Source organism: Saccopteryx leptura, chromosome 5, assembly GCF_036850995.1.
Source record: "Saccopteryx leptura isolate mSacLep1 chromosome 5, mSacLep1_pri_phased_curated, whole genome shotgun sequence".
Classification (NCBI taxonomy): Eukaryota; Metazoa; Chordata; class Mammalia; order Chiroptera; family Emballonuridae; genus Saccopteryx; species Saccopteryx leptura.
In genome coordinates, this window is record NC_089507.1 from 51,639,036 (window position 1) to 51,660,748 (window position 21,713).

General features: G+C 40.0%; 1 protein-coding gene across 3 annotated transcripts in view; it reads right to left on the minus strand.

Annotated features, from left to right (window-relative positions):
* The window catches only part of LOC136406163 (UDP-glucuronosyltransferase 2B31-like), a 74,439-nt gene that overhangs the window by 23,150 nt on the left and 29,576 nt on the right, over positions 1-21,713 (minus strand). The window contains exon 1 of one of the 3 annotated variants that reach the window (XM_066386023.1): positions 13,699-13,873. The exons of 1 other annotated variant lie outside the window; for it this stretch is intronic. The gene's annotated coding sequence lies outside the window, so the exon portion shown is untranslated. Of the gene's footprint in view, positions 1-13,323; positions 13,456-13,698; positions 13,874-21,713 lie in introns of those variants that run through there. One more of the 3 variants, XM_066386022.1, reaches the window with a different exon arrangement.

Consider the following 21,713-nt stretch of genomic DNA (forward strand, 5'->3'; position numbering starts at 1 on the left):
CATATAGCTAGTTGTGTGGTTTGAACCCTGTATGGCCAGTAGCCATGGCCACCATCACAGCCACCTGGCCTGTGCAGGTTAGCACTTGATTCAGACAGATGGTAATGAAACAATGGTGCCAAGAACTGGTGGTTTATTAGCTTTGATCCTAGCTTGCTCCCGGCGGGCAAGAAATACACAGTGGGAAAACACTTCCCTTTCCAGTCAGGGCTTCTAAAGCCACTGACTTATCCGAGTTTCCTAGAATCAAAGGTTTATGATAGATATTGAATTTACCAGAACTTCCAACTGCCCTTTTGTTATCCCACCTGGCTGCCTGACCGCACACTTACTTACTGGACAATCGCTCCTGAGGCAGAAAAGTTCCAGAAAGCTAATCAAATGCCCAAGGAGGAGCATTGCAAAAAGCTGAAATCCTAAAACTGCAGAAGGGAACATACCAGAACTTCTGACTCAGTACCCCTTCAGGGTCTCTCAAATACTATAAAATTCGCCCCTAGTCTGTATCCATTGCCCTTCTTCCTGGTGAAGTGCCTGGCTGGGCCCCTTCTTTCCTTTCAATAAAGCCTGTTACTCTGGTATTTCAGACTCCCATGGATTCCAACATTTGGTACCGAAACCCGGGACAGGTTACTAACTGCCTGGATGATACCTCTTTGCCGTCCAAACTTACAACTAGGGAAGCAATGGGCAGTGGCAGCTCATCCCGGGCTTACTCCCTGATTCTGTTTAGATGTGTAATTGTAGGTTGATTGGCTGGCGGTCTTACCCTTTCCTGAACCCCTGCCAGACTACAGAAAGGTAAGGAGTTTCTCCCTCCCTTTTCCTCAGTTGGCCTCCAAATTTCTCTCTAAAAGCACCCCTTCCTGGTTGGACAGTTTTGACTTTGGACCCCATATCTATGGGTGGTCTGCCTATACTCCTTTATGGACTTCTACAAAAGTCTAAGCACACCTAGCCAGGCCCCTCTCCTATGTCCCAAGATCTCAGCCTTGGGGTGATGACCTCCTGTCTGAGACTTTCTTTCTACAGAGATTTTCTCCTCTCGGAACTGTGACTGAAGGCGGGGATGCTCCCTTCTCTCACCAGTCTCCTCTGTTGTGGGCTCCTCTCAGCCCAAACCATCCAGCAAGACTCCCCTAAGAACATGGGGTCCTCCCAATCTCAGGCCTCAGAGACTACTCCTCTACTCCTTCAGGACTCCTCTACTCCTTCAGGACTCCTCTACTCCTTCAGGACTCACTCTACTCTCTGAGGTTCACAGTTTGGGAGGTTTCTACTCTGAGCGGCCTGCTTCTATGGACTTCCTCGAAAGTCTAGGCACCTAGCCAGGTTGCTTTCTACTACCATTACAATATCCTAAGAGATCTTGACAATTTCTGCCACCAGATGGGGAGGGCATCAGAAATTCCTTATGTGCAGGCTTTCTTCTACTTTCACTTCTGTCCTTAAATTTCTGTGCCACTTGTACTAAACCTCACCTAAAACCTCTGCTCCTAATCTTTCCTTCTCCATGGACACCCAACTCTCTCCCCATCCTGACTGACCCCCAGGGGCACCCCTCTCTTGGGACCCCTCTCTGGTCCCTCAGCAAATCTCTTTCACTTGAGTTTCTTTCCTCCAGAAAGCCCCCTCCCTTCGCAAAATCCTGTTTCTCATTCACTTGCAAATACCAGTCTCTCTTTCTTCCTCTCCTCTGCTGGCCAGGGGCCCCTCCCTTCTCCACTGTGTTCTTAAACCCTTCTCCCTTCCTTACAGATAGGCAGCTCTGTCTCTTTTTCTTCTTCAACCCATCCTTCTCCCTCCTCAGAGACTGACTGTGCCTTCCACTCCCCACATCCTCTCCCTTCTCCTCAAATTTCTAAATCATTTTGACTCCTCTGACCACATGGTGTCACCACCCACACTTCAACCTCCTCCCACTCCTCCTGCAAATTCTGACCCTCCTTCTTTCAATCCAGCTGTTCACGCTCTCCATCCGTGTGCTTTCTCTCTTCCACACCTCTATGCTGACAACTTCCTGCAATCTCGAAAACTTAAAAAAGCAGAATTGTCTATTAAACTGTGTGAGTAAGTAATCTGTCTTGTCTCTTTGTCAGAAAATATCTCTAGTATAATTTGAATTGAAACAAGTAAAGCGTGCTCATTTAAATTTCTTAATTTATAATTTATATGTAAAATCTTTGTTTAATACGTAACTGTGTCTGTTTCAAAGACCTGAAACCAATAGCTACCCACCTCTTAAACCAGGCTTACTCATCCCCACAGACTCTCCCTGCAATACCCCCACCCTTCCTGAACAAAAATCTTCAGGGGCTTATTGCCTTGTACAAGCCTTACATCTAATCAATGAGGCAGTAGTTCCCCTCCATTCAGTAGTTCCTAATCTCTACAGGTTACTGTCACACATTTCCTCAAACATCACTCACTTCATGGTCCTAAATCTCAAGAATGCCTTCTTTACTATTCCTCTACACCCTGACTCTTACTTTCTGTTTGCTTTTACTTGGACTGACCCAGACACTAATGCTGCCCAACAACTTACGTAGACCGTCTTACTCCAGGGGATCAAAAACAGCCCACACCTGTTTGGGTAGGCACTAGCTCAGGATTTAGCAACATGAAATCTCGAAACTAGTGACCTACTCCTTTGCAGCCCCTCCCTGCCTGCCTCAAGGAGACACACCGCCACCCTTCTTAACTTCCCCGCTATGAAGTGATATTGTGTCCTCTCTGCTAAGGCTCAAGTTCACTCTCAGTCCGTAGTCTATCTGGGCATCACCTTAACCCCCACCACCTGAGGTCTCACCCTAGATCAAACTCAGACCCTCCGCAGTCTCCAACTACCTAAAACTGCAAATCAAATCATTTCTTTCCTCAGTCTAATAGGGTTCCTTTAAAACTGAATTTTCAGTTTTGCTCTCTTAGTCAAGCCCCTCAGTGAGATCCTCTGAGCATGGCTTTTAAGGTCTATAATGGCCAAGGAAGTAACAGAAAAGGCAAATAAGGCCCAAAAGAGGTCAGGAAATACCAGCTTTGGGCATATACTCTTAAAGGCTACAGCACCCTAAAGGGCTTAATAGAATTCCATCAGGGCCCTGCTCCAGAGTGGAAAGAAAGGTCATTGAACTGAAGGCTGCCAGGCTTCCCGGCCCCACTAGTTGACATGTCTGTGCTGTGGAAAAGGAACATGAGAAGGTAAGCTGCCCCTTTGCTCCATGGAGAGAGGGTTCAGTCTCTTCTAGCCCTGCTCCAGCTACCTGTGAGCTAACCTTGCCCAGCATGCTGGGAATAGCCACTGAAGGCCCAAGGACATTGTTCACGAGCCAAGTAGCAGACAAACTGACCTCATTTCTTGTAAACACAAGGGCCATCTACTACGCCTTGCCTGAATATTTGAATTTTATTTATCCCTCAAAGATCTCTACTGTGGGTATTGACAGTCTGATTTTGTTACTTTATATAATGTATAGTATCTCCTTTATTCCTCTTGTCTCAATGCCTCATGCCTATTGTGGGCTAGGACCTGCTGCTAATTCCAGCTAGAAGCAGTGGTCACTAGGACTTAAACTCTAACTGCAAAGTATAGAAATGTAACCACCCTTTCCCAAAGTACTTGCAGGATTTACAGGTTACTCAGCAAACTGTTCAAAGACTATCCAAAAGGTGCTTCTAGCAGTATAACACCCAAGGACTGACTTTCATGTGGACTGATCCACACACTGTGATCCTGACAACTCCCACTGCTGCTAAGGTAGAAAAATGACATACCCTACTCCAACCACAAACTGGAAGCTGGTTGGTCTACATACAGCGAATGTATGAAAAACTCACTGAAGATTTCTTTTTATCAGGCTTTGGGAAAAGGAAAACTAGGGTTAAACGAAAGCCAACTTAATTGTCACTAAAGGTTAAAGATTTTTAAATCAAGAGTTCTGACTAGAAAGGAACAGTATAGTTTTAATAATAGAAGGTATAAGGTAATGAAATACTTTGGAAAGTGTTGGGCAGATAAAATATATTATGCTCACTTTGTTAAAAATGGCGCTGCCCACGTGGAAGCCAGTCACCCAGGTGATATTAATGTGTATTGGGGGCGTGCTGTGGGGCAGGCAGAATCCTTGTAGCCTGGGGCTTGGTTTTAAGACTAAGCCTTTCCCACCCTTTTTGATGTGGAGTGGTGCAATCCCATCATGCCTCAGATAAGTGACTTTGTATTAGAGACTTCCCTATTTTGTATATTGGATTAAAGGTTTTGATTTCTGCACTATAAAGTGGGGCAGACCGGGAGCTTGCTCTCTGGTTCCTGAGATTAGCATTAGAGCAGAGAGCAGGTTGAAGAGCAGAGTAAGGCCACGTGGAGGAGAGGAGACACAGCCAAGATGGTGGAGTGCTGAAAGAGAAGTCAGTTAGTGCAGAGTTTGTGCAGAGAGAAGGAGATGGGGAACAAAGAAGAATGAGGCTAGTGAGCTAGAAACCTTTGATTCTAGGAAACTTGGATAAGTCAGTAGCTTTGTGAGTGCTGAATGAGTGGGTTTTGGAGCCCAGTGTGTGTTTTTACTTGCCCGCCAGGTGCAAGCTAGGATTAAAGATAATGGTCCACCAGTTCATGGCTCTGTTGTTTCATTACCGTCTTTCCCAATTCAATGCGAACCTGCATGGGCCAGGCAGCTGTGATGGTGGTTGTGTATACTGGCTTTACAGAAAGAAAAAGAAAAAGAAAGTTGTTATGAAGGTGTTGGAAAGATAAAATGTATTATGCTCACTTTGTTAAAGATGATGCTGCCCACGTGGAGGCCATTGCTTAGATGATATTAATGTTTGTCTCTGTGAGCTGTGGGCAGGCAGGATCCATGTAGCCTGGGGCTTGGTTTTAGGATTAAGCCTTTCCTACCCTTTTTGATGTGGATTGGTGCAATCCCATCATGCCTCAGAGAAGTGACTTTGTATCAGAAACTTTTCTATTTTGTATTTTGGATTAAAGGTTTGGATTCCTACACTATAAAATGGGAGCAGAACAGGAGCTTGCTTGCTTGGTTCCTGAGATTAGCGTTAGAGGAGACAGCAGAGAGCAGAGAGAGGCTATGTGGAGGAGGCCAGGAAAAGCAGCCAAGATGGTGGAGTGTTGAGTGAGAGGCCAGTGTGCAGGGAGAAGGAAGGAGATGGGGAACAGAGTTGAATAAGTCTGGTGAGCTAGAAACCTTTGATTCTAGGAAACTTGGATAAGTCAGTAGCTTTGTGAGCGCTGAATGAGTGGGTTTTGGAGCCCAGTGTGTGTTTTTACTTGCCCACCAGGTGCAAGCTAGGATTAAAGATGATGGCCCACCAGTTTTTGGCTCCATTGTTTCTTTACTGACTGTCCGAATCCAATGCGAACCTGCATGAGCCAGGTGGCTCTGATGGTGGCCGCGGCTACTGGATTTACAGAAGGCCAGTTATTTTTGGATAAGAAAGAGCATGAAAGTTGAAGGTTTATGTAAATTGTAGAAGGTTTGTGCAGATTGTAGAAGGTTTGTACCAGAAAAAAAGAATTTAAACAGTCAGTTTTCAAAGAATGTTTAATCAGTCACCCTAGCTAACAATCCTCTACTTTCACCACTTATTAGGGTGGCTCTTTCCTCCACCCTGACCATCTGGAGCTCAGAAAAAGAGAAACAAAACTGACCCCTTGCCTTCTATTCTCTATTCACCTCTCATCCTGTATCAATGTAAAGCCAGAAGCCTGGGCCACCATCACAGCAAACCAGCCCATGCAGGTTCTCATTGGATTCGGACAGTCGGTAAAGAAAAACAATGGAGCCAAAAACTGATGAGTCGTCATCTTTAATCCTAGCTTGCACCCAGTGGGCAAGTAAAACACACACTGGGCTCCAAAATCCACTCACATTCAGTGCTCACAAAGCTACTGACTTAATCCGAGTTTCCTAGAATCAAAGGTTTCTAGCTCACCAGACTTATTCACCTCTGTTCCCCATCTCCTTCCTTCACTCTGCACAAACTGGCTTCTCACTCAACACTCCGCTATCTTGGCTGCTTCTCCTGTCCTACTCCACATGGCCTCTCTCTGCTCTCTGCTCTCTAATGCTAATCTCAGGAACCAAGAGAGCAAGCTCCCGTTCTGCCCCTATATTATAGTGTAGAAATCCAAACCTTTAATCCAATATACAAAATAGGGAAGTCTCTAATACAAAGTCACTTATCTGGGGCATGATGGGATTGTACCACCCCACATCAAAAGAGTGGGAAAGGCTTAATCCCAAAACCAAGCCCCAGGCTACAAGGATTCTGCCTGCCCGTAGCCCACAAAGACACACATTAATATCACCTGGGCAACAGCCTCCATGTGGGCAGCACCATCTTTAACAAAGTGAGTATAATATTTTATCTGCTCAACAATCAACCAATCAGGGGCTTTCTACTTGTGTGGTACCAACACCCACATGTGTCTCTCTACTAACTGGACAAAAACTTGTACCCTAATCTATCTCACCCCAAATATCAACCTAATCCAACCCCATGAGCTTCTTTCAGTTCCTAGTACACTACCCATCAATCTAAGGACCAAACAAGCTATACAGGTAATTCCTCTTCTTATTGCTTTAGAAATCTCTACAAAAACAGGTCTATGGGCAGGGGGACTGGCCACTTCCCTGTCTTATTCCTACTCTCTCTCTCTCTCTCTCTCTCTCTGAAGCCCAGTGAATTCATAAACATGGAATAAGTGGTTTCTCACAAACTAAGTGTCTTGACTATTGCCTTTCATTGGTCCACTCACTCTCCTATTTATTTTTCTAACTTTTGGACCCTGCCCCTTATGTTTGTTCACTAGTTTCTTACAGAACCATATGCAGACCTTCGCCAATCAGGAAATTGGAAAAACCCCTTGTTCTTGATGATAGCACCAATTATAGGACCAATCCTAATTTTGTACCTAATTTTAATGCTTGCCTCTTTCTTTATCAAGTTCCTGCAGGCTTGAATGAGAGAAATCTCCAGAATTACCTACAATCAAATGCTTTTACAACCTCTACTCCAGCTACCACAAGGGAGGGTTCATGAAGGAGGCCCCCAATAGGGAAAACAGCAGGAAGTAGCTCCAGAAGATGGCCAGTCCAAGACAAACCTCCTTACTGAACCCCATACCCTCTCCTTCCCCCCACCTCTTTTCCTTTTTTATTATACCACAGAGTTGAGAAATGATAGATATATAAATTTACCAGAACTCCCAACTGACCTTTTGTTGTCCACCTGGCTGCCTGACCTCACCCTTACTTACTGGACAATCACCCTTAAGACAGAAAAGTTCCAGAAAGCTGATTAACCACCCAAGGAGGAGCAATTCCAGACAGCTGAAATCCTAAAACTGCAGAAGGGAACATACCAGAACTTCTGATTCAGTACCCTCTCATACTTTCCCAAATGCTGTAAAATTCACCCCTAGTCTGTAACCAGTACGCTTCTCCCTGGAGAAGTGCCCAGCAGGGTTCCTTTCTTCCTTTCAATAAAGCCTGTTACCCTGGTCTTTTCAGACTTCCATAGATTCCAACAGTTTGTACCACACCAGCCTTATCCAACTCTGTTTCCCATCTCCTTCTCTCTGCACAAACTGGCTTCTCCTTCAGCATTCTGCCATCTTAGCTGCTTTCTCTCCTCCACATGGTCTTTCTCTGCTCTCCTCTCTAATGCTAAACTCAGAAACCTAGAGAGAGCAAGCTCCTGCTCTGCCCCACTTTATAGTATAGAAATCAAAACTTTAAATCCAATATACAAACAAGAAAGTCTCTGATACAAAGTCACTTATCTGAGGCATAAATGGTATTCCTCATGAAAGTGCACCACCCCCCATCATGCAATCAGTCAGGGATGTGGGGAAAAGCTTAGTCTTAAAACTTAAGCCTCAGGCTATAATGACCCAGGCTGCTTACAGTCTGTCCCCCACATACAATGCAACGTATAAGCGAGCAAACATATATATTATATTTATAAACTTATTTGACCAACAAACCCTCTCCTGACCTTCATGTCATTGGTCATTTGGTTTGGATTCTACCCTGACCTTTCCTTCCCTCATGTCGCTACTCATGTGGTAGACCCCTTGGAATAGGAACAGATGAAGACTAGCCTCATGTGACTCCCATTTGAGCTTTTGCATGACTACTCCCTTAAGCATTAAACCAGGGAGATAATGTGTTTCAGTGCCATGTCCACAAAAGCAACAAAACCAGACAAGCCATGCCATGGCTGACCTCAGGACCAGCGGCATTGACTAATGACCTCCTGTCCTGGCGCTGATCTAACAGTGAAGAAAACCCTGAGAGGACACACCTGGTAAACTGATGAATATTCTATTGACATTCTTCCTTGAGACCTATAGATAAATACCCTCAAGATAAGAATGTAGTGTGCTGCCACTCTGGACCACACATTTCCCTTTCCCTACCCTCTTTTCCCAGGTGTGTTTCCCTTGACTTTTCTTTTCTTCTAAACTCCAATGGCCCTTCTTTTGTTTGTGTAACTTGTTTCCTAAACCCATGTCTTCTGTGGCTCATTTCTACAACCTCTGTGACCTTCTAAGTAAACTTTTTCTTATATATTGGGTCTTGACTCTGATCTCTTTTAAGCAGTACTCAAGTATGATGTACCAAGGTTTATGAACCAAGGTCTAACATACTGATATTGTTCCACCGCCAACACAAACTATCAATCACCAATGATCCAATATTTAAAATGGGGACATAACCACTGATCTTACAAAAATTATAAGAGAATTGGTGGTCAAATTAGTTTTTAAATATGACATGAATGTTTGCTCGCTTTGGGTGTGGGAAACAGGCTATAAGCTGGCAAAGTTATTATTGCCTAAGGCTTAGTTTTATTTGTTTATTTGTTTATTTATTTATTTATTTATATTTTTCTGAAGTTGGAAACAGGAGGCAGACAGACTGCTGCATGCGCCCAACCAGGATCCACCCGGCATGCCCAGTAGGGGGTGATGCTCTGCCCATCTGGGGTGTTGCTCCATCGCTGGCATGCCCACCAACTTTGCTCCAATGGAGCCTTGCCTGTGGGAGGGGAAGAGAGAGACAGAGAGGAAGGAGAGGGGGAGCGGTGGAGAAGCAGATTGGCGCTTCTCTTGTGTGCCCTGGCCAGGAATCAAACCCGGGACTCCTGCAGGCCAGGCTGACACTCTACCACTGAGCCAACCAGCCAGGGCCCTAAGGCTTAATTTTAAAATTAAGCTTTTGCCCACACCCTTGACTGATAGCATGATAAGTGACTTTTTATGAGTGACTTCCTTATTTGTATATTGGATTAATGGTTTTGATTTCTACAATATAAAATGAGGACAGACTGAGGGCTCATTCTCTTAGTTCCCTGCTATCACCATTGCACAGGCCTCCCAAATTCCTTGCCCTCCATGGGAAAAGCAGGTTTTCTGCTTTTCTCTTGTCTACTCTTCTGAGACACCTCTCTTGGTGAGACACCAATAAACAGAATGGCCCACCCTCTCCAACTCCTCCATTTCTTTATCTTCTTCCCAAATCCAATGGGAACCTGCATGTGAATGGCCACAATGGAGGCTCCTGGAAATACAAGAATAGTTTTAACAATTTTATGTGAACAATTTTGATTCCCAAGTAGAATAAAATTTTTTTTCTAAAATACTGACTGAAGGAAAAGTGGGTAATTTTAATATGCCTTCAACAAGTGAGAGAACAAATCAATAATCATAAACTTCCCAACAAAAGAAACCCTAGGACAAGATTATTTTATTGATAAATTGTGTACCACCTGAGAATATGGGAGAACTAATCCTGAAATCCACCTTAAGAGATCCACAAATTCAGGAGTTTTTTCATGTCACATTATGAGAGGAGGGCAGGGGCGAGGTAAGAGGTGGGTGAGGGCCACAGACAGTAAGACATCCAAGGGGCCAGAAGGGATCCACTTAAAAAAAAATGAAACTTCTAAATCCCTTTGTTATCAGTCTGTCCATTGATTCCCGCTGAGCTGTGTTCTAGAAACTCCTGTAAATTTTTAATGACTGACTTGGTGCACATTTCCCCAACATTTCCTGAAAAGCCTCCTCTGACTGACAAGGGCTCTTGCAGGAACTCTAGACTCAAGCAGCATTTTTCTGTAAATTAGTACAGTTGAAGCAAGAGCTATTAGCGTGGGAGAAATGAAGGCAAGAATTAAGATAGAACATTTCTTCAGCTGTTTTTATATTATTTTTTTCTTTCTGTGATAATTTTTTTTAAAAGGGTGCTTGGGACCACCAAACTGTAATGATTCATGCTTTTACCTGAAAGTTATATCACAGTTAGACTGTTCAATTAAGTTGAGAAGATTGAATTAATAGCTTGTATTTGTTTTTATAATTAATCCTACCTAAAAGATTTTTTTCCTCCTTCGGAGTTAGTCTTTAACCACTAGATTGATATCATCTGTTTCCAGTGGATGTTACACCAGCAGGCCTCTTACTCTCCATGACTACCTGTGTAAGTGCTTGTAATGGAATAAATTGTTTTCTATGTTAAAAAGAGAGAGCAAGAGAGCAAGCATTTTATTCTGTGGAAATCCTTCAAGAATTCTTTCAAACACTATAAAGAGTGTGTCCTTTCACACTTTCCAACAAATTTATGAGGCCATCATTACCCTGCAAGCAAATCCAGAAATATCGTTAGTAATAAACTGTAGGTTAATAGCCCTTATAAATATAGATGTAAAGATCCTCAACAAAATACCAGCCAACTGAATCTACTAGCATTTAATGATATTATACAGCATTTCTAAGTTGGTTATTTTCCCAGGTATATAAATGGGATTCTATATGCAACAACCGATGTATACCACACAATAGAATGAAGGAGAGAAACATGATCATCTCAATAAACACAGAAACACCTAAGAAAATCTAACACAATGTCCTTGTGAAAACAGTCAATAAACTAATATCAGGAGTTATATTCTCACATGGAAAAGAGCATCTCTGAAAGTCCAAGCTAACCTGATAATTAATAATAAAAGACTGGAAGCTTTATCCTTAAGATCAGGAACAAAACTAAGAATGCTGTCAACATAAGAAACACCTAAATCTGGAGAGAATTTTTATGAGTTTATTTGAATCAAACTGAAGACAATTTCCAGAAAGAAAATTTCAACAGATATAGAAAAAGCTCCAGAAAACGGCAGTTCTACCACTTATTTTATGCATCAGAAGTGTGGTGCATGAAATCCATTCATAATTGATTAAGGGGATGGGAGAAAGAAAAGAGGAAAATCTCAGAGAAAGGATAAAAAATAAAATAGGCATATACTTCTTTTACATGGTGTGTACATAATAGTTCATGATTAACATTTACAGCATGCGGAGATGGTATGAGGGAGAACAAGATAAGAGGCAGGGGTTCTGTGATCTCTTATTCTGGAGGAAGATTGTACACTGAGGGGTCTGGATAAAAAAGGGGATTACTCTGTCCTTTCAAATATATGTTATTGCAGATGCAAAAAGACAACAGACAGGCTCAGTTAAGGTAAAGACTGACCCTTGTCAAGGAAGATGCTGGCCTAGGACATGACAACCTGCCATGACTGGCTTTTAGATAGGAAGTTTCCATTCCAGACCATCCTATGTGGATACTTTAGGTCTCAGAGTTTCTAAAGCACGCAATGCAGGTCTCCCTTGAGCTTATCAGTTTTAGTCTGCGGCCTCTTTTTCATCTACATTGTATTTATAACTTCTATTTCATAGTGAACTGGAAGCTCTAGCCAGAGAAATTACATAGAAGAAAAAGTTATCTAAATTGGAAAAGAAAAAGTAGAACTACCTCTATTCATTGATGTTTTCAAAATGAAAATCCTAATGAATCCACAAATTCTTTATAGTTAATGAACAAATTCACAAGAAATTCAGTATACAAAGCAAACATACAAAAGTCAATTGTATTTTCAACACTGGTAATGAAAAGTTTGAAAGAAAAATAATTATATATATAATAGCATCAAAAAGAATAAAATACTTTAGAATGAATTTAGCCAGAAAAGTAAAAATCTTGTACAGTAAAATTATGCAATATTACTGAAAGCAATTAAAAGGACTTAAATAATTGGCAAGACACCTAATGTTCACAGACTAGACTACTTGTAAATATGGCAGTAACCCCTAAAGCTATCAACACATTTAATGCAATTTCTATCAAAATTCTAATGGCCTTTATTGCTAGTGAAAAACTGGTCCTAAAATTTATATAGAGCTGAAAGTGGCAGTACATAGCCAAAATAATATTGAAAAGGAGTAAAGTTGTTGGTCACAAACTTCCTGACTTTAAAATCTAACACAAATCCATAATAATCAAGACTGTGGGGGATAGGAACATAGATCTATAAAATAGACATGATAATGCAGAAATATACCTTCACCTTATGAGCAATTGATTTTTGGCAAGGTGGGAAAAACAATTCAATGGAGAAAGAACTGCTCTTTACACAAATGGTCTGGGAAAATTGGATATTCATACACTAATGAATGAAGTTGGATTCTTATCTCTCGTCAATCAAAAATGAACTCAATATGTATTAAAAACCTATATGTAGGAGAAAGAATAAAAACCCTTTATTAGAATATAATAGTAAATCTTGCCTTTGGATTTGGCTGTAGTTTGTATAATATTATGCAAACGCAGAAACAACCAAATTAGAAATAGATAATTTGGCCTCATTAAAATGAAAACTTATGTATTTCAAATAACACCATCAAAAAGTGAAAAAAAAAAACCCACATAACAGGAGAGTATATTTGCAAATCAAGTATCTGACTAAGAACTTGTATTAGGGATATATAAGAAATTCTTACAAGTCAAAAGCATAAAGACAAAAAATGCAGTTTAAACAGTGGACAGAGGTTCCTATTTAGACATTTTTCCAAGGTAGATATACAAGTTGTAAAAAGTATATGAAAAGATGCTTAACATTTTTAAGAGTCAGGGACAAATCACAATGAAATATCACTTTGTGAGTCTATAACCAAGTGTCACCAAAGAAGCAACACCCAGCCTGGTAGGAAGGGTGGAGACAGGGAAAGACCTGCCAGGTGCGAGCTGTGGCTGAGTCAGGAGAGACTCTCATTGCAGGGGGGCCACCCTGAGAGGTGTGGGGGCTCAGCCCCAGCCTAGAGCCCCAGAGCCTAGAAGAGGTGCCCAGACAGCATTTAGCTGCGAAAAGAGCCTGGTTTCTGTCTGCGGGAAAGATACAGAGTCCTGGGAGGAACGCAGGCTTCTTCTTAAAGGGCCCACCAAGAAAACCTCGTTCACAGCCACTTACCGGGGACTCGGGCAGGGGAGAGCTGAGAGGACTGGAGTTTCCTGAGAGAAGAGTAAAGTTGGAGGCCCATGGAGAAACAAGTGTGGGGGACGGATACCGGAACCCCTGTGCTGAGTCATACTCTAGAACTGCAATTGCAATCTTTTTTGGGTGGAGCACTCCCTGCTGACTGGCATCAACCTGGGAAAAAGCAGCAGCTCTGTCCTCCACTCAGGAGTCTCTCCTAGCCCAGACAAGACCACAGGTCATTCTGAGAAGCCAGGAAGCAGAGGGCATGTTGTGTCTCATTTTTCTGATGTTAGACCTGAGCTCCCCCCACCCCCCAACACACACACACACACTCTCCCCAGTCCATCACTGATGCTTCCAACTCACTGGAGACTCAGTTGAATCTGTCCATAGAGCAGGCAGACCACACTTCTGGGTTTTAGAGGCGACATCCACTGGACTCCTGGAGCCATACACTACTGAAGTCTGTGAAAAAAGTCAGGACAGACACACCTGGAGCCTAGGAATGGAGCCACACCCACCACGCTTCCTTTTTTCTTAGATTACTTTTAATTTATTGTGTTTACATGGATTCAAGTATCCCACTGAATATAACTCTCTCACACACCACCCTGGTGACCCTTTTATACCCACTTCGGTTCCCTCCCCTCCCCCTAACTCCATCCTCCTTCCCTCTAGGATGTGCTGTCTTGTTATCTATCTCTGTGTTATGTATATATAGTTTCACTAATCCCTTTACCTTCTCTGATCCCATCCCCTCATCCCCTTTCTCTCTGCCTGCTGTCCCTCTGGTTTCTGTGACCCCGCCTCTGCCTCTATTCTGTTCCTCAGTTCACTTTGTTCATTAGGTACCACATTAAGTTAGATCATGTGATATTTTTCTTTCTTTGCCTGGCTTATTTCACTTAGCATAATAATCTCCAGCTCCATCCATGCCATCACACAAGGTAAGATTTACTTCTTTCTCACAGCCCTGTAGTATTCCATCATGTATATGTACCACTGCTTTTTAATCCACTCATCCACTGACAGACACTTGGGCTGTTTCCAGATGTTGGCTATTGTAAACAATGCTGCCATAAAAATGGGGGTGCATTATTTTTTTAATCAGTGATATGGTGTTCTTGGGATATACTCCTAAAATTGGAATGGCTGAGTCAAAAGGCAGTTCCATTTTTAATTTTTTGAGGAATCTCCATACAGTTCTCCATAGTGGCTGCAGAAGTCTGCATTTTCACTGGCAGTGCAGGAAGGTTCTCTTTTCTCCATACCCTCACCAGCACTTACTGTGTATTATTTTCTTAATGAGCCCCATTCTGACAGGTGTAAGGTGGTATCTTATTGTGGTTTTAATATGCATTTCTCTGATGATTAGTGACATTGAACACTTTTTCATCTGTCTATTGGCCATCTGTATGTCCTCTTTGGAGAAGTGTCCGTTCAGTTCCTTTGCTCATTATTTAATTGAATTTTTTACCTTCCTGGTGTTGAGTTTTAGAAGTTCTTTATACATTTTGGTTACTAACCCCTTAGGAGATGTATTGGCAAGTATGTTCTCCCATTGAGTGGGTTGTCTTTTTATTTTGTTCATAGTGTCTTTTGCTGTGCAAAAACTTTTTTGTTGATATAGTTCCATTTGTACATCCTGTATTTTATTTCACTTGTCCATGGAGATAAATTAGCAAAAATATTGCTATGAGAGATATAGGAGAGTTTACTTCCTATGTTTCCTTCCAAGATGTATCTGGATTCATGACTTACATTTAAGTCTTTTATCCATTTTGAGTTTATTTTTGTGAATGGTGTAAGTCGGGGTTCTAGTTTCATTTTTTTTTGTGTGTGTGTACATGTCTAATTTTCCCAACACCGTTTATTAAAGAGACTGTCTTTACTCCATTGTATACTCTTATCTCTTTGACATCAATTGACCATAAAGGCATGGGTTATTTATTGGTTTTCTGTTCTGTTGCATTGATCTGTATGCCTGTCCTTATGTCAGTACCAAGCTGTTTTGAGTACAATGGCTTTGTGGTATAACTTGATATCAGGAAGTGTGATACCTCTCACTTTATTCTTCTTTTTCAAGATTGCTGAGGCTATTTGTGTTCTTTTTTGGTTTTCTATGAATTTTTAGAATATGTGTTCTATATCTTTGAAGTATGTCATTAGTATTTTAATTGGTATTGCATTGAATTTATAAATTGCTTTGTGTAATATAACATTATAATGATGTTTATTCTTCCTATCCATGAACATGGTATATGCTTTCATTTGTTTGTATCTTCCTTGATTTCTTTTATCTATGTTTTATAATTTTCTGAGTACAAGTCTTTAATCTCCTTGGTTAAAGTTACTCCTTGCTACTTTATTTTTTGTTGTTGTTGTAATAGTAAAGGGGATTGTTTCCTTAATTTTCTCTTTCAGACAGTTCATTGATGGTGTATAAAAATGCCTCTGATTTCTGAGTATTGATTTTATATTCTGGACTATGTTGAATAAGAGTGGTGAAAGGGGGCACCCCTGCCTTGTTCCTGATCTTAAGGGGATTGCTTTTAAGTTTTTCCCATTGATTATGATGTTGGCTGTGAGTTTGTTATAGATGGCCTTTACTATGTTGAGGTATGTTTCTTGTATTTCCACTTTACTAAGAGTTTTGATCATAAATGGGTGCTGGATTTTATCAAATGCTTTTTCTGCATCTATTGAAATTATCATGTGGTTTTTCTTCTTCCTTTTGTTTATTTGATGAATCACATTGATTGTTTTGCGAATATTGTACCAGCCTTGCCTCGCCAGAATAAATCCTACTTGATCATGATGTATGATTTTTTTCATGTATTGCTGGATTCAGTTTGCTAATATTTTGTTGAGGATTTTAGCATCTAAGTTCATCAGGGATATTGGCCTATAGTTTTCTTTCTTTGTGTTGTCTTTGCCTGGTTTTCAAATCAGAATTATGCTTGCCTCATAAATGGAGCTTGGAAGTCTTCCTTCCTCTTGAATTTTTTGAAGTAGCTTGAGAAGGATAGGAGTTAGTTCTTCTTTGAACATTAGGTAGAATTCACCCTTGAAGCCATCTGGCCCAGGGCTTTTGTTTGTTCAGAGTTTTTTGATAACTGTTTTGATCTCATTTGTTGTAATCTGTCTGTTATGTTTTCTAATTCTTTTAGATTGATTTTGGAAAGATTATATATTTTAAGGAATTTGTCCATTTCACCTAGGTTGTCTGATTTTTTGGCATACAGTTCTTCTTAGTATTTTCTTACAATCCTTTGTATTTCTGTTGTGTCAGTTGCTATTTCCCCACTCTCATTTCTAATTTTATTTATTTGAATCTTCTCTTTTTTTTTCTTGGTGAGTCTGGTTAAAGGTTCATTGATTTTGTCTACCTTTTCAAAGAACCAGCTCTTTGTTTCATTGATCTTCTGTATTGTTTTTTTAGCTTCTATGTCATTTATTTCTGCTGTGATCTTTATTATTTCATTCTTTCTACTACCTCTGGGCTTTACTTGATGTTCTTTTTCTAGTTCTTTTAGATGCAGGGTTAAGTTGTTTATTTGAGCTTTTTCTACCCTTTGAAGGTATGCCTTTAATGTTATGAACTTCCCTCTCAGAACTGCTTTTTCTGTATCCCATAAATTTTGAGTTGTATGCTCATTATCATTCCTTTCTAGGAATTTATTATATTTCTTCTTTGATCTTGTTAACCCATTCATTATTTAATAACATGCTCTTTAGTTTCCAAGTGTTTTAGTATTTTTTAGTTTTTCTGTTGTGGCTGATTTCTATTTTCATGTGATTGTGATTAGAGAAGATGCTTGATATGATTTCAATCTTCTTAAATTTGGTGAGACCTTTTTTGTGCCCTAACGTGGTCTCTCCTAGAGAATGTTCCATGAGCACTTGAAAAGAATGTATATTCTTCTGCTTTAAGGTGAAAAGTTCTGATGATATCTATGAAATCCAGTTGAACTAGTGTGCCCTTTAAGTCTGCTGTTTCTTTATTAATTTTCTTTCTTAAGGATCTATTTAGTGATGTTAGAGGGGTATTGAAATCCCCTACTATTATAGTATTGGTATTGATTTTGCTCTTTATATCCATCATAGTCTGCTTTATATATTTAGGTGCTCCTATATTAGGTGCATAGATATTTATAATGATTATATCTTCCTGTTGGATTGCTTCTTTTACCACTATGTAGTGGCCTTCTTTATCGTTTACTATAGCCTTTGTTGTAAAGTCTATTTTGTCTAATATAAGTATTGCTACCCCAGCTTTTTTTTTCATTTTTATATGCATAAAGTATTTTTTCTAACCTTTTACTTTCAGTTTATGTGTATCTTTTGTTTTGAGGTATGTCTCTTACAGACAGCATATGTATGGGTCATGTTTTCTTATCCATGCAGCTACACTATGTCTTTTGATTGGATCATTTAATCCACTTACATTTAAGGTTTTTATTGATATGTAGTTGTTTATTGCCATTTTATTCTTTAAAGCTACATTCTTCTTTTACAATATTCTTTTTCCCCTTTGTTCTGTTTACAACAGGCCCCTTAACATTTCCTGCATCATTTGGTTTTAATGAATTCCTTGAGTTTTTTTTTTGTCTATGAAGTTTTTTATTTCTCCTTCAATTTTAAATGATAAGCTTGCTGGATAAATAAGTCTTGGTTGTAGGCTCTTGTTTTGCAGTACTTTGAATATTTCTTGCCATTCACTCTGGCCTCTAATGTTTCTGTTGAGAAGTCAGATGTAATCTTTATGGGAGCTCCTCTGTAGGCAATAAACTGCTTTTCTCTTACAGCTTTTAGTATTCTTTCTTTATCTCTTAATTCTTGCATTTTATTATGATGTGTCTTGGTGTTGGTTTTTGGGGTTCATCCTTAATGAAGCTCTCTGTGCTTCTTGAACTTGTGTGACGTTTTTCTTCATCAATTTAGGGAAGTTTTCAGCTATGATTTCTTCAGTCAAATTCTCTATCTCTTGTTCTTTCTCTTCATCAGAAATGCCTATGATGTGGATGTTATTTCTCTTCATGTTGTCACAGAACTCTCTCAGAGTTTCTTCAGATTTTTTCAGCCTCTTTTTTTTTTTTTTTTTGCTGCTCTGCTTCTGTGCTTTTGTTTATCTTGTTCTCTAACTCGCTAATTCGATCCTTAGCTTCATCCATCCTGCTTTTAATTTCTTCCATTGTGGTCTTTATTTTGGATATTGTATCTGTCATTTCTGACTGATTCTTTTTTATTATTTAAATGTCCTTTTTTGTACTTGCTATCTCTTTATTTAGGTGCTCATTATGTCCATCCATTATTGCTCTAAGATCATTGAGCATCCTAACAATCATTATTTTAAACTCTGCATCTGGTAATTTGGTTATTTTTGACTTATTCAAATCTTTTTCTGGGATTTCTCTTTATTCATTTAAGTTTCATTTCTCTGCCTTCTCATTTTGTCTGTGTATAAGAAACATGTGGTCACAGGAGTCCAATGGGTGTGACCTCTGTGTTCCCTAGGTGTGGTCTGCTGGCCCACCACCACCTCTGCTGCCACTTTGGGCATTTGGTTATGGGTGTTGCTGGCACCAGCCCGGCCCACTGTGGTTGTCGCTGTGATTTCTGCCTGGCCTCCACTGGTGGGACTATGTTCACATGCCCAAACTATAAGCCTTGGTTGGCCTCGGCCTTAGCCCCACCTCAGTGGGCAGGGTTCACTGCTTCCATTCCCACTGACAGGACCATGTTTCCATATCCCGCTGCCGACTGCCCTTCAGCAAGCACTCAGCAGTGTGTGTAGTGGAGCAATGCAGCACAGACCTTAGCATTCAATACTGTATCCCTGATGGCTCCCTGCTTCTAAGTGAATCTGCTCAGAGTGCAGCAGGAGAGCTTCTGTTTGGCTGGTGACCTGCATCCCTTTGCTGGTATTGCTGGTTCCAGGAAAAATATTCACTTTAGATTTAGGGAGTGATTCAGCCCAGGGGTTAGGGTGGCTGTCCCTCTAAGTGTTTTTCCCTGTGCCTTCTAGATTATACTCTCTTCCTGGTACTCTGGTCCTCTCCTCTCTCCCTGTCTCCTGGAGTCCCGGGTGAGTGGTTGTGAAAGAGATTTTCTGTGTGGTCTCTTTCAGAAGAATCCTGGGTCTGAAAAATTTGTCTTTTTCTCACAAACAGTATTCTGGCTTGTTTTGTAGCTAAATACTGTCCGTATGCTTCTTCTAGGCTCTGGGACTACAGACTGGGGCTTCAATCCTGGGTCCCAGGACCCTCTCCTCTCTGCTAAACTCACTTCCCACAGCGCTAGTCCCTCTCGGCTGCCAATTGCTCCCAGGAGCTGGGCAGCCCTCTGCGTGTTTTTACTTTTTCTATCAGTCTCAGTGTGGCTTCTTTAGTGATCCTTGGTTAAATAGTCCTCTTAGTTTAGTCCAAAGTTGGTTTTTCCAGATGATGATTTTTAAAATTAACTTGTAATCCACTTTGATTCTGGGAGGTGAAAGTTGGTATGTCCACCTACTTCATCGCCATCTTGCCACCCCCCAGTTTTTACTTTTTAACCTCCCTTCTCTTTTCTGTCCATCTCCCCACCTGTCTTGACTCTGGATATCATTAGTTTTTTCTCTGTTTCTCTTTCAATGCTAATTTTGTTTTCAAGTGTTGTCTGTAATCCACCATTTCTCTATAATTTCTGTTTAACTTCTAACTTTTATAAAAGGTTAAGTATATTAATTGATAGATAGTTGTTTAAGTGTTTGAGGAAGAATCCTGCACATATGCGTGGGTATGCAAGTACTTTATTATGCATAATGGTTGTCTAGATGTGGAATCACTGGGTTAAACAATATGTTTAAATTTTATTTAAAAACATCATTCCACATTATACTTTCTAAAATATAGTTTTCTCTGATTTTTAAGTTTGATAAATCATCTCTGGGAAAATAATGTATAGATTTAATTTATATTTGCCTAAATATTGGTGGCTTCTGCCACAGGTTATAGATTATAGACTGTTTCTAATTCTGTGAACTGCCTGTTCATATCCTCCATTTATTTTTGTTACACTATTGTCCTTTTGTTTGTGATTTGTAAGCCTCCTAGCCATACAAAAGATACCAGTTACTTTCCTATTATATGTGGTGCAGTATAGGTTTGAGGAAAATAAATTAAGGCTAAATGAATGATTTAACATTATTATCTACTATGGCACATTACTAGTTCTGTTTTTTTTTTTTTTTCAATGTGTCAATTGTCTAGCAGAATTGGTTGGAAAGTTCTGTAGTAAACATTTCCCATAATTCTTCTAGCATTGAAGTTTTAACTTGTTAAATAAATTTATTGTTAGGCTAGACAATGTTTATTGTGAGACTTTGATGACTGAATACTTTTCTCACCTGTACTGCTTTGACCCAGGAGGGCTTTAAGCATCCTTGTGATTTGATTTTTCTATTTCCATAAAATTTACAAGATTTTGTATATTTTGCATTGTTATAAATAATGGTCAGTCATAGTGTATCTAGGTTTAAAAGAATATGGTAATTGTATATTTTTTGTCATGCCAAAGAAATTAATGTTTCCATATTAGCTTAATGAGAGGGATGAGACAACAAGTTTTTGAGGCAATAGAGAAGGTATGAGACCTGCTAATATAGTATGGTTATATGGATTAATAATCATTATTTTAAACTGTCTTTAGCAAACATATTGAATTGTTCACTATGTTTGTAAGAAGTTAAGTGATACTGTGTCATGGAGACAATAACTACTCAGAGATCAGATGGAGTGTACTGAGGAACTTAGGGGAGATCACGTCACAATCTCCTATACAGGTTTTATGAGAATGACCCTGACTGCTAGTCCCTATGGGTATTTATTGATACACACAAATGGAAGCAGAGAAAAAAATGAGGAAGTCAGGAAGGGGAACTTTTTGCTTAGAGCAGACAAAAGAGCAAGGGAAGTAGCTCACTTTTGAGATATCTACCCCATCTATTGATTAACCAGAATTGCTGTTTCTATCCGTATTGTGTGCTGTGTTCAGCATGTACTGTATGTAATACTTTCATCAGTGGCACCAGTGGCTTTTACTTCTGAAATGAGTTCCTGTTCTATGTTCTTATTCAGGGCCTCTACAATGCTGTGCTTTTTTTTTTTTTTTTTACCAGAAGTGTACATCTATATGTACACACACATTTGAAAAGAATAAAAACTCAGTAAGTCCCTTATGTGTGCTACATTATCAAACCTATGATTTGGACAATGTAATCATTACACTGGGGAACAAAATTTTTGTTGCATGCACAAAAACACTTGTTCTTACCTAACTCGAGTTTAATGATTTCAAATCTGACATTAATATTTCTCTTTAAGCTACAGTTTTTTTGCAAT